The following is a 20,395-nucleotide window of genomic DNA, read 5'->3' as shown; positions in this document are numbered from 1 at the left end:
CTGTTGCTGTCTCTGGGTAGAGAGCAACAGCATTGAGTTAACTGTAGGACACCCCGCTGGTGTTGAAGGATTGCTTGGTGCTGTGGGGGGCAAAAAGCCCACACATGGGGAGGACACACCCTCCACATTTGAGTTCTGCTTAGTCTATAAAAATGATATTCAAAATGCCTTAAGGACATTAGGAGAGGCTGCTGTTACTGTCTGAGAAAAGCATAGAAAAAGAGGTTTGGGGACTTCCCTGGTGGCGCAGTGGTTAAGAATCCACCTGCCAATGCAGGGGACACGGGTTTGAGCCCTGGTCCGGGAAGATCCCACATGCCACAGAGCAACTAAGCCCGAGCAATGAGCCTGCATTCTAGAGCCCGCGTGCCACAACTACTGAGCCTGCACTCTAGAGCCCGTGTGCCACAACTACTGAGCCCGTGCTCTGCAACAAGAGAAGCCACCACAATGAGAATCTCTCGCGTGCCGCAATGAGAGTAGCCCCCGCTTGCCGCAACTAGAGAAAGCCCGTGCGCAGCAACGAAGACCCAATGCAGCCAAAAAAAAAAAAAAACTTAATAAAAAAAAAGAATAAGAAAAAGAGGCTTGGCTTTCAAAACTTCACCCTGGCCGTCTCTCCAGCTCCAGCCAAGAGGGAGAAGTGATCTCTCCATCTTTTTTTCTGTCCGAGTGGAGTTTTGGCAGAAATGCCTCCAATTTGTTTTTGAGATTTGCTCTCTTGCCTGAGTAAGCGTTAAACAGAAGGAAACCTCTCTCTCAAGGTGAAAAATTACTTTTAAATTTTCCACTTAGGAAACCGCGTGTTGGCACCTGCGTTGGTGAGTAACATGAAGGCTAACCTCAGGGGCTCTGCAGGAAGCCCAGACAGATACAGTCTGGGGCTGTCTGCAGACAGACATCTCCCTCGTGTTTCCAGCCCCTCTCCAACTTAACCCTGTTTTTGTCTTTTTTTTTTTTCTTTTTTCCTTGAAGGTCTAAATGCCTTTGAAAACCTTTGGATAAACAGATATCCACTGTGATGCCAGTTTGCATGGTTCTTTCCTATTGATTTAGCTTGTAATTTATTTCTTTATTTCTGACACATTTCACTTACATTCCCTGGTAAGGGCAAAGTGCTGAAGCTAGAAAACTGTAATTAAATAATCGGGTGGCTGGCCGGCCGGGAGAGGCTATGAAGCTGCTCTTTGTGGGTCATCCCTGAGAAGGCAGAGACAGGAGTGGCAAGCGATAGGAAAGCCATGTGCTTGTAGGCATGGGTAGGCTTTATTTTTGTAAATAAGGATCAAAGCGGGTTTTCACGCTGAATTACGGCAGTTCCTTCAAAGTGCCGTGAAATGATATATTATTACTCCTTGCATGCCTGATTCCCTCGACTGGGAGCTGGGGAGGAAAAAGGCCCATTGTGTTATCCATAGCCAAGTCTTTAATGAGATGATGAGACGTGCAAACTGCACACTGTGCAATATTTTTCTTCCTGACTCAATCTATATTAAGTCCACAGCCCGCTGAAACCCAGGGTTTGGTGCATTTTTCCAATTTAGTTGCTGTCGATGACTCTGGAAGTGCTGATCCCATCAAACTGCCCCTCTCCTTCCTACACAGATTTCAGTAACTTGGGAAAGAGAAATTCCATTAGCGGGCCATGGAGCTGCTTTAAACAAACAGCATGGTTTCCTTCTTTGCCCACTTTACCTCCGATTGGCTTCTCTTCTCATCAGGAATTATAACCATGTGTGAAGCCATCTTCCCAAGGAATGCTGTGAGAGGGCATTTATTTACTCATGAAACAGTGGGTGAAATAATTGATGAAAGTGGCTATTTCTGAAGTACACAAGCCAAGCTATTAAAAAAAAAAAAAAAGCAGAAACAAAATACAGTAGACGAATGGATTGCTCCATATACTCCAGGTCAGGGATGGGCCCACTTTTCCTGTAAAAGTCCAGAGAGTAAATATTTCGTGTTCTTTGGGGCCACATAGATCTCTATTGCATACTCTTCTTTGCTCTTATTGTTGGTGCTTTTGCTGTTTTACAATCTTTTAAACATGGGGGAAAAACATTCTCACTTAGCTCAAGGGCTTTGCGAAGAAGGGCTGCAGCCCCAGTTTGTCCTGCTCCAAATGATGTTTGTTTTAAACGTGAGCCACCAAATTCATGTTCAGGATGGTATAAAAAGCATTTGTGTGTCGTTGAGAAATCTCTGGGTTCAGAGATGGGCAGCTCTGCGTTTCCTCTCCGCTGTGACTGCTCCTAGTTGGGTCCTCTTGGACTAGTTCTTGATTTCTCTGAGCCACATTTTTCTCATCTGACAAAGGGAAATAATACCTACCTTATAAAAGCACATGACAGTTCTGAGGGCAATAACCCTGTTTTTTATTTTTAGTTCAAAATTGATCCTAATACTTGCAGGAATGGCTAGCTCATAGCAGACGTTCAATACATGCTCTATGAATGACGAGATTAATGTTAATGAAACATTATCTATGTGAGAACCTTAAAAAAGAACACGCTACTTACAGGTTTGGGAAATATGGCCAACGAAGGGAATTCCCTGACGGTCCAGTGGTTAGGACTCCATGCTTTCACTGCCATGGGACTGGGTTCAAATCCTGGTCCGGGAACTAAGATCTCGCAGGCCACGCGGTGCGGGGGGAATAAAGTGGCCAAGAAGCACAGTTATTTGTATTAGTCAGGTTTCCAGAACCAGTAGGATAAAGAAAGATGTATAGATAGAGATTTATTAGGAGGGATTGGCTCACGCAGTTATGGAGGCTGAGAAGTCCCACAGTCTGCCATCTGCAGACCAGAGACCCAGGAAAGCCAATGGTGTAGTTGCAGTCCAAGCCAGGGGCCTGAGAACAGAAGGGCCAATGATGTAAGTCCCGGTCCAAGACTGAAGGCCTGAGAACCAGTGCTGATGCTCCAGGGCAGGAGAAGATGGACGTCCAGGCTCGAGGAGAGAGCAAATTAACCCTTACTCCACCTTTTTGTCAATTCCAGCCTTTGATGGATTGGATGATACCCACCCACATTGATGAGGGTGATCTTCTTTACTCAGTCTATCAGTTCAGATCTCTTCCTGAAACACCTCACAGACACATCTAGAAATAATGTTTTGCCAGCCAGCTGGGCATCCACTGGCTCCCAGGGCAAAAGTAGTCTACATTTGCTTCAAGAATATATAGAAATGATGTCATAAGAATGTAATGATGGCTGAATCCTGAGGGAGATTAAATCGTAACCTGCAAAGGCATTTTAATATTGCCGTTCTTTCTTGTTGGCCCACCTTGGGTTTGCAGAATGCTGTGAGCAGAGGGGATTTTCTTAATTCTTGCAGAAAGATGCAGAATAGGTGGGAGTCAGAGAAGAGGATGAAGCTGGCCAGAAGGGTCAAGGATTGGCCAAGGAAAGGAAGGAGAAACATAAACATTATGTATGATCAACATGCAGGACAAAAATAATGAAAGGACCATGGTTTATAGATAGTCACTTTAGGAAGCTATATGCTTATGGCAAAGATGCCAACAGTGCTTTGTATGTATCTGAAAGCACCATCTGGAAACGGCTATTTGACTTTGTGCCACACACAAATGCTTGAGTAACAGTGAATCTTTTTCTCTGGATGTGGTAGAAAGAACACGGAATTTATAGCTCATACAATATAAATTCAAATTTTTATCCTCTAGTTATGTGATAAAGAAAATATGATCAAACATTAATTTTAGACTCTAGGTGGTATGCACATTGAATTCCCTATTTTCAATTTTTTCAGAAGTTTAAAATTTTTACAATTAAACGTTAAGAAAAGTAGTAAAAAGCAATCCTTATTCTCTACTTCTAGCCATGTGCATTGCTTTCTCTAAACCTTCATTTTGTCAACCACAAAATGAAAATCATGAAATATATGTCACATGGTCATTGTGAGGATAGTAACACTCCACATTCAAATCCTTGTAAAGGGAAAATAACTCTGCAAATGCTTTTTATAAAATCTACGTTTAGGCAAATCTTTTATTAATTCTACTTTGTAATGGGCAATGCACACGGGTTGCAATCACTTAAACAGTACAAAAGAGTTTACAGTGAAGAGACATTCTGTTCCATCCTGACTCCCATCACTTCCCTTCCTAGTGGTGACCACATTCTTCACCAATAGTAGTAACACAGCAAATAAACATCCCTAGCATCTGTAGTGATGTCTCTTTTGGTTTCTAACATTATCAATTTGTGGCACCTTTCTTCCCCTTTGTCTTTGATCAATTTTGAAGGACTTCTGTCAACTTTATTAGTCTTTCTAAAAGAATCAACTTCTGCCTTTCTGATTCTCCCTGTGATAACTTTTGTTTTCTATTTCTTTAATTTCTGCTTTCAACTTTATTGTCTCTGCTTTTTCTAACTCCTGTGGGTTTATTCTGTTGGTTCTGTTCCAAACTTCTTAAGTTAGATGCCAAGCTCATTTATTACATATATATAATATATAAACAAGGTATATATTATATATAGTTATACATTTATAATATAGATATATAAAATGAATATCATATATCATATGTGTATATAAAAATATGTATGTGTATATATATAATATGTATATATGCTTAACACTTCATCCTTCATCATTTGATATCTGGTATTTTAATTATAATTCAGTTCCAAATATTTTGAAAATATCCAGTATGCTTCTCTGAACCATAGGTGGTTTGGAAGTAATTTTTTAAATTTCTTTTTTTTTTTCAATAAGGTAAGGATTCTATTTTCTTTTTTAATATTTATTTATTTTTGGCTGTGTCGGGTCTTAGTTGTGGCACACGGGATCTGCGGCACGTGGGATCTTTCATTGCTATGCACGGGCTTCTAGTTGTGGCGTGCAGGCTCAGTAGTTGTGGCACGTGGGCTTAGTTGCCCCGCAGCACGTGGGATCCTAGTTCCCTAACCAGGGATCAAACCCGCATCCCCTGCATTGGAAGGTGGATTCTTAACCACTGGACCACCAGGGAAGTCCCTAAAATTTCTTAATCTATATTTATTTTAGTTAATTTTGGTAACACTTTTCTAACTTAATTACATTATAGTCCAAAAACTGTGGTCCATATAATACCAATTATTTGGAACTTGGTGATACTTGCTTTTGGAACTCAGGTAGCTTCTGTAGCTGAAGATGCTGTCCTCAGTAGCAGGGCTAATGTGTTCCTTCTCCCTATGAAATATCCGGTTTTACTCCACTTGGAATACGGCATGAATGCATAGTTACATTTGTTATAAATGTTTCATGGGCCAGGAAAGAGTCTTTACTCTCCAGGTACTTTATATACATCCATTAGGTCAAAAGTCTCAATTAGGAATATAAGACTCCCGGCACTCATTGTCTTAGACCTTTATCTTAGAATAAGACAAAGCTACACTTACCACCTTGTTTTGTGTGCAATAGCTCTTAACACAGTTAGGGGTGAAAAGCAGGAGCTCAACAAATATTTGCTATGATCCTTCTTCATATGTTATTTTGATGGATTGATTACTTTTAGTCTTCTCTATTAGAAGGTGAGTGTTTTGAGGTCAGGAGTGCCAGTACCTCTGTGTCATCATAGGCACAACAGATGCTTAGTCGATGCTGGTGGAAGTAAAGGATGGTGACAGATGCTTTCATTTTTTTTTTTCCTGATAAGAAAAAAAAATTGATTTATGAGAAAAAGAGAGAGATGGAAACTTCAGTTGACTTTGTAGATAGTAAAACACGTTATATTAGAATGCTTCTAAAATCCCCTTTTACTGAATTTCTTTACATAAAGAAATCAATGACCCATTCTCAGGTTTGATTTATGTGAGAACTGCCAGGTGGTACGGGGGTGAGGAAGGAGCTGCTGGGAAGATCACATACCCTCTGGACGTGTCTCTCAGATAGGCCAGTACTTTTACTGGTGGCAGGGCAAGGAGACATTGTAGTCTTCAACAAAATAGAATAAAACATTTTACCACCTAGCGATACTTAAACATCTTAAACTAATGATCAATAAATCTGATTAAACAAGATTAGGGGTCTCCGGGTGCTGAAAATCCCATGGCTTGCATGCAGCTCTCTGTCCATCTAGTGGTTGTCACAGTGAAGGATTAATCCAGCATTAAACTTCATCCTTTCACAATTCAGAGCTATCCTAAAGGGAATGATGAAGGGCAGAAGGAAACCCGTGTGTCCTGCATGTATCTGCACTTCAATGAGGTGAAATGAATAGAGGATTTGGGGTGAGATCGCCCTGAATTTGACGTTTCTCATCTGAATTTTTATTTTATTTTAATGGGAGTATAATTGCTTTACAATGTTGTGTTAATTTCTGGTGTACAAAGAAGTGGATCAGCTATATGTATACATATATCCCCTCCCTCTTGGACCTTCTTCCCATCACCCCCATCCCACCCATCTAGCTCATCACAGAGCACTGAGCTGAGCTCCCTGTGCTACACCACAGGTTCCCACTAGCTATCTGTTTTACACATGGTAGTGTATTTATGTCAAACCTAATCTCCCAATTCATCCCACCCTCCCCTTACCCACCCCTGTGTCCACACGTCCGTTCTCTACGTCTGCGTCTCTCTTCCTGCCCTGGAAATAGATTCATCTGAACCCTTTTCCTAGATTCCATGTATATGCGTTAATATATGATATTTGTTTTTCTCTTTCTGATTTACTTCACTCTGTATGACAGACTCTAGGTCCATCCACATCTCTACTCTCATCTGAATTTTTAAAATGATGATAAAAGCTAAATAAATATATTATAGCTTTACATAAATCAATTTATTAAACCTTAATAGCTTCATGTGGTAGGTATTGTCATTAGCCCTAGTTGGTAAATGAAAACAATTGAATCCAGATGCCAAGTGATTTCAATGGTTGTAGTAGCTAATAAACTGTAGCTATTATCACTACAGTTTTAGTAACTCTGATGCCACATCCCGGCTGGAGAAGTATCTCTCAGCTCTTGAGCGGAGGGGGGCTTACCCTGTCCATGGAACTCAGGTAGCTTCTGTAGCTGAAGACGCTGTCCTCAGTAGCAGGGCTAATGTGTTTCTTCTCCCCATGAAATATCTGGTTTTGCTCCACTTAGAACACAGCACGTTTTATGTTGGACTGAGCTACTTCTCTTCATTTCATAAGCTGTTTTGGATGCTGTGCTGGGATCTTGTAGGTATCCTCTCTCCTTACAAAACAATGTACCCACAGACTTGTAGACTGGAAGGACACTTGGGGATCATCAAGGACATGGGTCTTAAATCGTGGCTGCCCCCTGCTTTACTCATAAATGCAGAATCAGAGTCTGTCCATTGTCGGAGAATATAGCGATCACTCCAGGGGAGAACCATGGATCTATTCCACACAAATCCCTTTTTTCTTTTTAATAAATTCGTTTATTTATTTATTTTTAATAAATTTATTTATTGCTTTTGGGTGCGTTGGGTCTTTGTTTCTGTACGAGGGCTTTCTCTAGTTGCAGCAAGCGGGGGCCACTCTTCATCGTGGTGTGCGGGCCTCTCACTGTCGCGGCCTCTCTTGTTGCGGAGCACAAGCTCCAGACGCGCAGGCTCAGTAGTTGTGGCTCACGGGCCTAGTTGCTCCGCGGCATGTGGAATCTTCCCAAACCAGGGCTCAAACCAGTGTCCCCTGCATTGGCAGGCAGATTCTTAACCACTGCGCCAACAGGGAAGTCCCACAAATCCCATTTTAAATATGTATTCATGGAGGTCCAGAGAGGGGGTAGTTCTTCTCTCGAGGTCATTTACTTTCTGCTAGCTAATACCAGAATCAGGACTGACACCCAAATGTTGAATTTATGCTTCAAGATACATTCTCAGTTCAACGTCCCATGTCAATGGTGCATTCCGATAAAAAATGAATTTTAAAACTTCTAAAGATAAAAGCCACAGTAGAAGTAGATGCTGCTAACTTGGCTTCTGAATTTATCTTTGTGATGTGTAGGTTTGTTTTTTCAGCATTTAGAAGTGGGGGGATAAAAGGAGCAAGTTTGGTCTAGATAAGAGGTTTTCTAAAAGAACCTTGACTATCAGGTGAGAAAAAGGAGTTAGGGAAAGCAAGATTCAAGAAGGAAAACCAGGTGGCTCAGGCCAATCTAGGGACTGAGATTATTTTCACACTTTGTTATAAGCTGTGAGGTGGATAAGTGCCAGTGATTAAGTAACAACCACCACAACGAAATCACTGAACGAAGCTGTGTGGCCAGGAGAAGCACATTTCTGGGTTGACTTCTCATTGTGCAAAATGAGACGAGAAAGTGGCAAACAGAACAGAGCCATGTCGGGTTGGAAGGAGAAATACGGAAATAGGGAGATCAGCACCCACACCCAGCTAAGCATCATCACGAAAGAGAGAAAGGATGTGGGCAACTCGCCCCCCTCCTGTTCCCTGATTCAAGGTGGGAACATGTTTATTAAATGACAAGTAATTGGATAACAAGGAAGTTTAGTTGCCAAGACATTTAACGGGTACTGAAATGTCATATTGATTTGAACCTTGCTCTAAATGGCACATTATATTGTTAGAGGAGAAAATTAAAAATCAAAACATGGGCAAGCTATTTAACTAAGAGCAATCTTTTGCGTTAAAAGGCTGCAGTGAGTGGATTGCAGGCCATGGTACCTGTTTTCTCAGTTACCCCCTGATACCTACTGCCGAGACACAGCCACGTTTGATGGAAGCCTCTTGCCTAGTTTAAGGTTACAAGTCTAATTGCTTAAATGTCAGCTGGGTTGGGGGGTGGTGTCCAAGTACAAATCGAATCCATAGTGGAAGTTACTGGAGGGTCACAGAACAATGGATAAAAGGAAGCCTGGAGTCACAGAGAACTGGCTTAATTTCTGACTCTAAAGCCAGGCAAGTTCTGAATCCCCCTCGTCTGTAAGATAGAACCAATATTAGCTTCCTGGCAGAATTGCTCGAGTGAATGTCATTTTAAACTCTTGTCAACAGTAGACTCAGTCACCGGTGACTATTAGTATTGTCAGTAGTAGTAGTGGTAGTAAACAACATTAGAAAAAACAGCATTTAACACATAGATATGGAATCTTTAAAAAAAGTGGTTCTGATGAGCCTAGGGGCAGGACAGGAATAAAGATGCAGATGTAGAGAATGGACTTGAGGACACAGGCCAGGGGGGAAGGGTAAGCTGGGACGAAGTGAGAGAGTGGCATGGACATATATACACTACCAAATGTAAAAGAGCTAGTGGGAAGCAGCCGCATAGCACAGGGAGATCAGCTCGGTGCTTTGTGACCACCTAGAGGGGTGGGATAGGGAGGGTGGGAGGGAGACGCAAGAGGGAGGGGATATGGGGATATATGTATATGTATAGCTGATTCACTTTGTTATACAGCAGAAACTAACACACCATTGTAAAGTAATTATACTCCAATAAAGATGTAAAATAAAAACAAAAAAAAAACCCAGTATTTTCTGTCAAGAGTCTTATACTGCTTATTTTGTAATCTATTTTGTGATACAATTTAACAGGTATGAACTCACACGTATCAAACTCCTTCACCAATGTTGGACCCCTTGAATCTCTGTTGACCCCTCCTTAGGAGGAGTCATCTGTGTTGACAAGGAGATGTGTTCCTCATTCTCCTTGGAGTCTAACCTCAGGTGGATACAACAGAGCCTGCTGTGCTGATGGCCTTGGGGGCCATGTTAGGTGTTTCTTTCAATAAACACATTTGGGCTATTAAGTAGCTGGACCCTTGGGAAAGACTAAGATAAAGCTTGAAGTTGAGATTGTTCCTGATGAGGACAGAAACACCCTTGAGTGACAGGCTTGGGCTCAGGGACTCAATCTTGAAAGCGGGGTTTTTATTTTGACTTCTCCCAGGAAGTGCACTTTTGCCCCATGTATTTATACAGCAGATCCATGTGTTTGAGAATAAATATACTAGGTGAGAGGCTGAACAGAACTGAGAACTCTCTAAATTTCCTCCATTTCAAAGATCCCTTGGTTTCTGACCACTGAAAAATCCTGGAGAGGAGGTCCCTGACATTTGTGAGGGATGTAACAAAAAGATGTAATGAACCACCCCCCATCCCCATCATCCATCACTCGCTCTGACATTTTTGTCTTCTATACAGTTTCCGGAACAACATTGGCAATTGGCTTTCTTTTGTAGACTCTTCCTAATGAAGAAGGCAAGCCCATAATCTGTGATCAATAGAGATAAGCAAAACCAGACAGGAAGCTAAGGGAAAGGGGTTTACTCGCTGGGTACATGAGTCACTTTTCCCTCCCACAATCCAGATTCTTTAAATCTCTGCAGAAGGGCAAATGACTACATAGACATGTCAGAGGGATTTGGCAATCTCAGAAAACAGTTGAAGCTGGAACTGTAAGATCTATGAATGTCGGAATACCCTTGCCCTTACCGTGAAGATACACATTACTGGATTTATCTCCTACAACATTCTCACTCCCCAACAAGATTCAGAAAGCCTCAGGCTATAAAAATTGACCAAGACCAAAAACAAACAAACAAACAATATCCCTCTATGCCCAAACTATTCATTTATAGCATTATTTGCAGTGTCAGAAGACTGGCAGCAAACAATCCCAAAGTTCTCAATGAGCAGTTCATTGAATTATCCATGTATATCTACACAATGGAGTTCTACACAGCTATAAAAAGGAATGAGAAAATATTTCATTATGTTGCCATGTAATTATCTCTGGAATATATTGTTAACTAAATTAAGACAAGGTGGAGGTAAATGTTTATGTCACACTGTGCTTTATCACAGTATAAGCAAATAGTTGTGAAAGGAAGTTTCATTTAGCTGTATTCGAGTGAACAGAGAAGACATAATAGAATTAAACTGTCACCATTTAAAAAAATCAATTCTTGGATCTAGTCAGTAATCATAAGTGGTTTATGATGATATGACAAAAAATAGCGAGAACCAGACAACATATGTATAAGTAAACTGTGCCTTCTACGAAGTATTCTTGACCAAAAAAAAAAAAAAAAAAATCATTGAACCCAGTATGATCAAACTTCTAAATCCAAATATAAATTTATAGGACACACAGGAGACAGAGGAACAGGTCAAAATGCACTAGAGAGATGTAATCAGTAAAATCCACCCTGTGGGAAATTGTGTGTGACAAATAATCTAGGTTATTAAAAGCAAAGATAAAGAATACGGAGGGGAAACTTTTGGATCAAAAGGGGATGTTTGATGATATTAGGAACTTTTGTTAATTTTTAGATGTGAACATGGAATGTGGTTATTTATTTTAAGGAGATTGTATTTTTGTGATAGATGCTAAAATATTTGCAGAGGAAATGATATGATAATGGGCATTTTCAACAAAATAATCTGGAGAATGAGGAGTGGATGAGGGTAGAGAAAAACAAGACGGGCTGTGTTTTGGTGACTATTGAGTTTCAGTGATAGATTGATCAGTTTTATTATACTATTGAATATTTTCCTTGTGCACATATTTGCAAATTTCCATCACGCACATTTTAGAAAAATACTCATATTCTTAGTCCCAAAGACCAAATGGAGATCTCAGAGATAAATATTATAGGTAGGGATTTTTTCCACTTAGATGTACAGAGAGATCTGTAAACTACATATCTCTCTATTATTATAAATAATAATTAATTCTGTTTATTTCGTGTCTAAAATATGCAATCAGTTTTTAAGCACTTCATCTATTTTGAAGTGATTTAATCATCCCAACCATTCTGTGAAGTAGGTACTATTATTATTCCAATTTTAGAGATGAGGTCACAGAGGCATAGAAGTTAAGTAAGCTGTTCAAGGTCACACTGCTAGTGATGACTGAGTCAGGCACCCAATGGCGGCAGCCTACCTCCAGACACATGCTGTCAACCACTAATTGAAATGCTTGGATCTGAGTCACGGAAATGAACAGTAGTAGCTTCAGCAACTATAACAGCTAACATTTATTCTGAGCACTCTTCTGTAGCATGCACTGTACTAAATATTTTACATCTACTATCTTTAATTCAAGACAATCCTATAGAGGAGTCTTATTGTTTTCACTTTACAGTGAAGGAAAAGAAAACTCAAAGAGATTAGTAGCTCACGCATCCATGATCGTACAGGTAGACTCGGGCAGAGGTAGGGTGTTATCTAAGTTATCTGGTGCTGAGTCACAAACTACTCAAAAATTATGGGCTTCAAATATTGGGTTGGCCAAAAAGTTCGTTCCGGTTTTTCCGTAACATATTATGGCTGTTTGGCTCCTAACTGCAGGTGGCCAAGTTAGGCTGGGCTCAGTTGGGTGGTTCTTCTAACCTTGCCTGGGATCCCTCGTGAATCTGTTATCATCTGTGTTTTGGCTGGCGGCTCTGCTTGTGAGATTTGGCTGGCTGTTGAGAGAAGCACCTTGGTTTTCCCCCAAAGGGTCCCGTCCTGCAGTCGGCTAACTTGGGCTTGTTCTTATCGTGGAGCCATGGGTCCAAGAGCAAGATGTCACTTCTGCCAAATTCTACTGGTCAAGGCCAATGGCAAGGCCAGCCCAGATTCGAGGAGTGGAAAAACAGACTCCATCTGTTGATGGGAGAATCTGGAAAGTTACATTGTGAATGGAGCAGATTCAGTGAAGGACAGAAAATTGGGGCTGTTTTTGCAATTAATCTATCATAGGCACAGACCCAACTCTTAGTAACTTGAAAGCAGTTGCATACCTTTCCCTCATTTTAGGTTCTACTGCAAATTTCGATTACTTGTGACCAAGCCAGTCTGAACTTATCTAAATCAGAATTCTCCATCCGGCTCCGTTCTAAGTGCTGAGCCAGTGCATACTTGGAGCAAGATACCAAAGGTTTGATGCTGTGACTTGCCAGAGGATAGGATTACACCTTAGGAAGGCAAGAGACTGGATGCCATGGGAAAGAAGAGTTTTAACAAAAAGCCCCAGTTTCCAGGTAATGAGAGATTCCTGACAAGTAACAACAGCCATGCAGCCATAATAGAATTTCAATGAGATAAATTCCACTTTCTGCCCAAGTTTAGCCACTCAGGGAAGAAACAATTACCTTGTGAAAATGCAGCACTCTCCCTATATTATCCCTTCATTAAAATATTCAAATGAAGGTAACAACACTGTTATAACCTCATTTATAAAGAAAAATAACATTAATGCATTGAACGCTAATGCATTTACCTCGGAGCGCTTCCCAGAGATGGTAAAATGTGAAGTTTATAAAATGTTCAGTGATGTTGAACTTGAATTGCAACCTAATGCTTGAATTGCTACATTTAACATTAAAAGCATGTTATTAATCTTCAATTTAGGGGAGAATAATTTTCACTCACTGTGCAGAAAAGAAAAAAAACAGTTATGATGGGATTTCATTCAGATCAAATTTGCTTTAATTGCAATTCTATTAAATTAGAAATAGACATTTTATCCTGATATGATTCTTTGATGTCTTTAGTTTTAATGCTAATAAAAGCATTATCACCACAGGTGTGAGCTGCATTATGTACAATAATTAGGACTTCAATTAAAGATGTGTCAAGCTACCCTAAGGTAATTTGGAAAACGAATGCAAAAGAAATAACAGGTGAAAATGTGGGGGCAGTTTAATTCTCTACACTTTTGCCAACATCAATTTCTCATTATTGTGTATTTTGTAAAGAACAACAATGATGCCATTAAGAATAATACATCCGGGGCTTCCCTGGTGGTGTGGTGGTTGGGAGTCCGCCTGCCGATGCAGGGGACACGGGTTCGTGCCCCGGTGCAGGAAGAGCCCACATGCCGCGGAGCGGCTGGGCCCGTGAACCATGGCCGCTGAGCCTGCGCGTCCGGAGCCTGTGCTCCGCAACAGGAGAGGCCATGGCAGTGACAGGCCCGTGTACCGCAAAAAAAAAAAAGAATAATACATGCATCAGTCAGCAGCCATCAACATCAAAGGAAGACCCTCCACTAGCAAAAAGGATTACAACTCACTGAAGGCTCAGATGATGTTTAGCATTTTTAGCAATAAGGTATTTTTTTCTTAAGGTATGTACATTGTTTTTTATTTTTAAAAAAAATTTTTAATGGCTTAAAACAGTCAACATTTATTTTCTTATTATGTCCATGGTTTAAAAAGCAGGAGCAGCTTAGCTGCCTGGTTCTGTTTCAGGATGTCTCGTGACTTTGCAGTGAACGTGTTGGCTGGGGTTGCAGTCATCTCAAGGCTTGAGCAGCACTGGGAAATGTGCTTCCAAGCTCCCTCACGAGGATGTCGTTCCTCACAGCCTGTTGCCTGGAGAGCTCAGTTTCCCACTGCATGGTTCTCTCCATAGGGCTGTTTGAGTATCCTCACGTACATTGTTTTTTAGACACAATGTTATTGCATACTTAATAGACTATAGTATAGTGTAAACATAACTTTTTTTTTTTTTTTTGGCGAGCCTTTCACTGTTGTGGCCTCTCCCATTGCGGAGCACAGGCTCCGGACGCGCAGGCTCAGCGGCCATGGCTCACGGGCCCAGCCGCTCCGCGGCATGTGGGATCCTCCCGGACTGGGGCACGAACCCGTGTCCCCTGCATCGGCAGGCGGACTCCCAACCTCTGCACCACCAGGAAAACCCTAAACATAACCTTTATATGCATTGGGAAACCAAAAAATTCATGTGACTTGCTTTATTGTAGTGATCTGGAACTGAACCCACAGTACCTCTGAGGCATGCCTGTAAATAAATAAATGAATAAAAGAAAAAACAAAAAAAAGAATAATACACCCAAGACGTGGTTAAGCAAAGTACTGCAGAGCAATTGAGTGGAGCACTTTGCAGACAAAGAAAGGCATTGTAGAAGAATATTTACAAAATGATGAAATGCAAACAATGTATATTAAGTAAAGAAAAAGTCATAAATTAGTATGTATAGTATACCATATTTATAAAATATGCATAGAAAAGTCTGGGAGGAAATATAACCAAATGTTACTTAGTTATTATTAATCTTTAAGTGGGGGATTACAGGGGCTTCTTCTTTAAATGTTTTGATTCTGTGTTTTATAATCAGCAAATATTATTTTGTATTAGGGGAAAATCATAAAAGAAAAAAATTTATTCAGTATGATGAGCTTGCCATAATCAAAGATTGTGTTGTATTTCTTTGTCAGATCTAAACACTAAGATTTCAGGCAGGTAACACCCCCTGGGGGGTAAATGAATAAATGAATGAGTCAATGAATATATGAATGAATGAATGAGTGAATGAATGTGTGAATGAATGTATGAATTAATGAAGAGTTGGGGTTCATTATGTAGCTAACAGGAAGGTGGCCAGAAATTATGGTTTTGCCTTTTGCTTTTCCTGTGAAGACCTCTCTTCAGAATCTAAATCTCTTTGTTGTACTGAAATATATTAAAGGAGGGATGGTCAATATGATCCAATTATGCTCTTCTCCAAAATGGACAGAATTTGGGGACAGAATCAGTAGATGTGGACTTAGCCACAATGCCTCACTTAAGAGATGGCAACGTCTTTCTGTTCACACAGAAGTAAATTGACCTAGTTACGGTGATATGACATTAGACTTAAGGATTTCTTTCTGTTTTTTTTGCTAAACTTTGTTAAATATCTTGTTACTGTTCGCACCCACTGTGTGTCAGGGAATGGACCATATGCTGTTGGGAAGGCAAAGATAGATGAAGACATGTTTCCTGCCCTCTGGGTGGCTTGGAATAGAGAGAAAAGGGAACTGGCTTTGAAATTCGGCATTCCTCAGGTCCAAGCCAAGCTCCATCAGTCACTGACTGAGCAGCAAGTGACTTACCATCCCCCAGTTCCCATAGCCTCATCTCTAAAGTTAGAAAAATAATAATACTCCATTGGGTTTTGTAAAAAATTAAACCAAATACTGTAAAAATAAGCTAGCACATAGTAAGCACTCAGATAAATAGTAACCATCCTCGTGAAAGAAAAAATATATAATAAAATACAACAAAATGCAACGTAAATATATTAACATGCACTGCATGATTTAGATTGCCTTTAAGTGACTTTCACATATACCTGGTTTTGTCTTCTGATGACAAAGGGGACCTTCTGTGTTTTTAGGAATTTAATTACATCAAGAGCAGTTTCAATTACTTGCAATGAGGTTTGGGTGCTATTGTGATGGGATGATGCCGGAGACTCAGATATTTCTCATCATTGCCCGAAAAGTCCTAGTTTTGGAAGCCCAGGAAAATCTGGATGAGATCTGGAGGTATAAATGGTGACTCCTACATTCTGCCCTGTGACTTGGAGTCTGGAGGCCAACATGCTCAGAAGAACTGAAGAGAAAGAGGACAGAAAGGGAGCTAGGTCATGGAGAATGACCTTGACAAGTCAACCCAGCAGCTGTATGTTCAGGAAAGTGTGGAAAACTTGTGAAGAGCTGATCATGGCTCAGATTTCTCAGTGTTCACAGAATGCCAGAACACACACACACACACACACACACACACACACACACACACACACACACACACACACACACACACACACACGCTATGTGCCGGACTCTTGTTCTATGTGCTTTGCTACAATTCTATGAAGTCATTACTATTGTTATCATCATCCCTATCCTATGAATAAGGAAACTGAGCCCCAGGGACAGTAAGTCTCGTGGTCCAAGTACACACAGCTAATAAAGTAGTTGGCCTGGGATATAAACCGAAGCCCTCTCCTGACTGCTCTGGTATAAAATTGCCCTAAAGCCCAGTAACTCAAGCCAGTGTCTGCTTAAAGTGCTGGACTCTGATTCATAAAAATTAGCTGAGAAGTAACATGTGGTAAAAAGTGGCTGGGGGCAGAGGCAGAAGCAACTGGGGAAGGGGAGATACCATTTGTGCCTCCAAGCTGTCATCATTTCCTACAGTCCTTTAAACGTTTAAAGAACACACAGTGTTTCCTTTTCTCACCTAGGGGGCCACCTCGCACAGTGCCTTGGACACAGAAAGCTCGTTACGGAACGGTTCAGTGGTTACGACTCTTCACCCACATTGGCCTGAGCTTAGGCATGCCACGTCTCGTCGGGCCAGTCCTGGTAAGTAAGCCTCGGCTTTGGCACCTGACACACCTGAATTCAAATTCTGGAATTCCTGCTTAGTTTGTGTGACTTGACCTTCCTTATCAGATCCTGAGTTTCCCAGCATTAGAATGGAATGATAGTGTCTTCTTGCGGGGTTGTCACAAGGATGCCATCAAATTGTGCCAGGTGCTCCGTAAAAGGGAGCTGGTTTTATTCTTACAGCCATTAGCCAGGTTTTAAACAGGGGACTTTACTTCTACTTTACAATCCTACTTTCTCGGTATGGTTTTCTTCTTTTAAAAAATGTTTATTGAAGTATAGTTGATTTACGATGTTGTGTTGGTTTCAGATGTACAGCAAAGTGATTCAGTTTTATATATTATATATATATATTACTTTTTAGATTCTTTTCCATTATAGGTTCTTACGAGATACTGAATATAGTTCCCTGTGCTATAGAGTAGGTCCTTGCTGCTTATCTATTTTATATGTAGTAGTGTATATATTTTAATCCCAAACTCCTCATTTATCCCTCCCCTCCTTTTCCCCTTTGGTAACCATAGGTTTGTTTGCGAACGCGGTATGATTTTCAAAATGTGACTGTTCTCCATTTTAAAAGGCAGAGCGTTTGTGCACAACACTGAAATGCATAACATTTGAGTCTCTTATTCAAAGTAGGTTAACACGAACTACTTAACCCTCACCCCCCATCTCAGTAGCTTCATAAACTTTTTTTTCTCTTTCCTGTAAATCAGAAGTGAGTCGGGGACCTTCCTGGGCTGCCCTCCTCCATGCAGCCTTGTGGGGAGCCAGTGTCCTTCTATTCTGTGGCTACGTCACTCTGGGGCTCTTTGCTTCTAGCCACATGGATGGGATTAAGAGGGGTCAGCAGATCACGCCAGATGTTTTAGGATCCAGGCTTCAAAGTAACTTACGCGCTCTCTGCTCGTATTCTTTTGGCCAAAACTAGTCACGTGGTCTTACCTAGATGTAACATGGCTGAGAAACACAGTTTGGGGTGTGCCGAGGAGGAAAATGAAAACGGTAATGTCTCTGGCCTCTACATTACAGAAAACTGGGCAGGTAGAAGTTCCGGAGAAATACAAATAACTATTACCTTAATATTACCACAACAGACAGCCACACTGACCATTTCTTGGTTCTTATTATATGGTCCTATGACTATCATTTTAAAGGCTGCATAGATAGTCTAGGCTGTGTTATAATTTTCTTAATCATTCCCCTATCATCGGGCAAATATGTAGGATCATTCTAATCCTCTTGCGCCGAATGTTACAGCTTCATCCTGTCAACACGGATCATGGCAAAGTGCCTGCCACCACTGGCACTTGCACCATAGCATAGGTGCATTGCTATGCGGTTACCAGCCGGATGCCCAAATCGTCCAATGTAACTCTCATGCCGCCTTAAGCAAAGGAATATTCAGAGTCCCAGAGGCCGGCCTGACAGTTCTTACCCTGGGTTCATTGCCTCTGAATTAGAAGGGGAGAGTTAGATAGTGTCTGAGTCAAATTAGACTTGACTTGGATTATATTTTCTTCCATAGAGGCAAGCCATCTCTATTAGAATGTTCGGTGGCCAGTGTCAGGGAGGAATGGTCGCGGTTTCAAATGATCGCCTGGCTAATAATCAGAGGACCGTCATGCCACTCAGCAGAACTCTGCCCTTTCAGCGGTGTTGCACGAACTGTAACTGCAGTCTTTGATGGCGTGGGATTGCAGAAAGAGTGCAAATAAAACGCAGATTTGTTTCCATTTTATTCCATTCCAACAGCCGTTATTCATAAGAGCTTAATGTGCAGCCGCTGCATTTCCCAAATGCAACGTGGTGAGGGTTTTGCACAGTTAAAACTGGTTTTATAGGCAAGGGAAATGCCACCAGGTCAGCAAAATTGTTGCTACCCTTTCACTCTCCTGGAGTTAGCTCTGTAGGATGAGTATTCAGATCCTGGAATAGTTGTTGCCTCCGTAATGCAAAATCCAAACTACCAGAGTCAGGGTTATGCCGGGGAATTCACACACACACACTCACACACTCTCACACACACACACACACACACACACGAAGAGCAGCTTATATAAGCCTATAAATTAAATATGAAGCCTCTTTGCGCTTTCAAAAAAATCAGAGAGAATCAAAGGCTTGTACAAATTCTTCTCACTCTGCTTGTAGACATCGTTACTCTCGTAAGCCCTTGCATCCTGGGTCCTGAGGTGACTTTCGTTCCTTTTTGATGCTTTGCAGGTTTCTGCATGCAAAGGGTTAATCACGATCACACATGACTTTTAATTCTGCTTCACGGCTTTATAAGAAAGACCTGTCCACCAAAATGTAAAAAGCATGGCATGTATTGGGAGAAGAGTGATTGCAGGCAAGATCACATCTTTTTTTTTTTAACCCAACGTAGCTGTCCAAAGGCAGTTCATTGTTATGACTGCTCTGACTTACAGTGGTGAGAAAACAGGTGTCAAACAGGGAGACAAGTGGAGTCATTGCCAAGTGGTATTAAAGACTCACTGGTCAGAACATAATCTTTTTTTTTTTTTTACAGATTTTATTTTATTTTTAAAATTTTATTTCTTAAATTTATTTATTTTGGATTCACTGGGTCTTAGTTGCAGCCAGTGGGCTCCATAGTTGTGCCATGCGAACTCTTAGTTGTGTCATGCATGTGGGATCTAGTTCCCTGACCAGGGATTGAACTGCGTCCCCTGCATTGGAAGGTGGATTCTTAACCACTGCACCACCAGGGAAGTCCCAGAACATAATCTTTCTACATGAAGAATATATATCTGCATGCGGTTCTTCATGTAAAAAGATTATGTTCTGACCCATAGAGTTTAGCACTGCTTTTCCAGGATTGTACCTGGATTTGGTCTGATCCATTTTTACTGATCTCCACTCTTTCCAGACCAATAGCCCCTGTTTACCTTCCATTGCTTTGGAAGTTTCATTTTCAGAATTTGGGATGTGCCTGTGTTTTCCTGGCATGGCCTCTAAAATTCAGAAACCATTTTAGAATTCAACACTCCTTTGAACTAAAGTTTCGTGATGAGAGCTCCATGCAAGATTGTTTGATGACCAGGGAGTATGTCCAAGGGCCCCAACACGGTGATATGACATGTATTCCTTAGCGTCCCATTGGGGAACCTCGGTGACGATGGAGACAGACAAGTCTCTGCATCCCTGCTGTTGCCACAAAGCCGGTTTTACCAAAAGCAGCTCAGACCATAGTGGCAGCTTCCCTATCACTCTCTGAGTGGGACATTAAAGTGAGACGTGCATCATCAAGTGATTTTGATTCATTTTTTGGGAAGCGATGGCAT

At 41.1% G+C, this 20,395-nt stretch overlaps 1 long non-coding RNA gene across 1 annotated transcript in view; it reads left to right on the top strand.

Moving 5' to 3' along the window:
* LOC307197903 overlaps positions 1 to 17,049 on the top strand; it is a 37,694-nt gene extending 20,645 nt beyond the window's left edge. Inside the window, exon 3 of the long non-coding RNA XR_013831535.1 lies at positions 16,943 to 17,049. This is a non-coding gene — a long non-coding RNA (uncharacterized lncRNA). The remainder of the gene's footprint in view (positions 1 to 16,942) is intronic.
* Positions 17,050 to 20,395: the final 3,346 nt, after the last annotated feature.

Source organism: Stenella coeruleoalba (genome assembly GCF_951394435.1).
Source record: "Stenella coeruleoalba genome assembly, chromosome: 15".
Classification (NCBI taxonomy): domain Eukaryota; kingdom Metazoa; phylum Chordata; class Mammalia; order Artiodactyla; family Delphinidae; genus Stenella; species Stenella coeruleoalba.
Note: the sequence above shows the minus strand (reverse complement) of the source record. Positions and strands in the feature narration are given on the sequence as shown.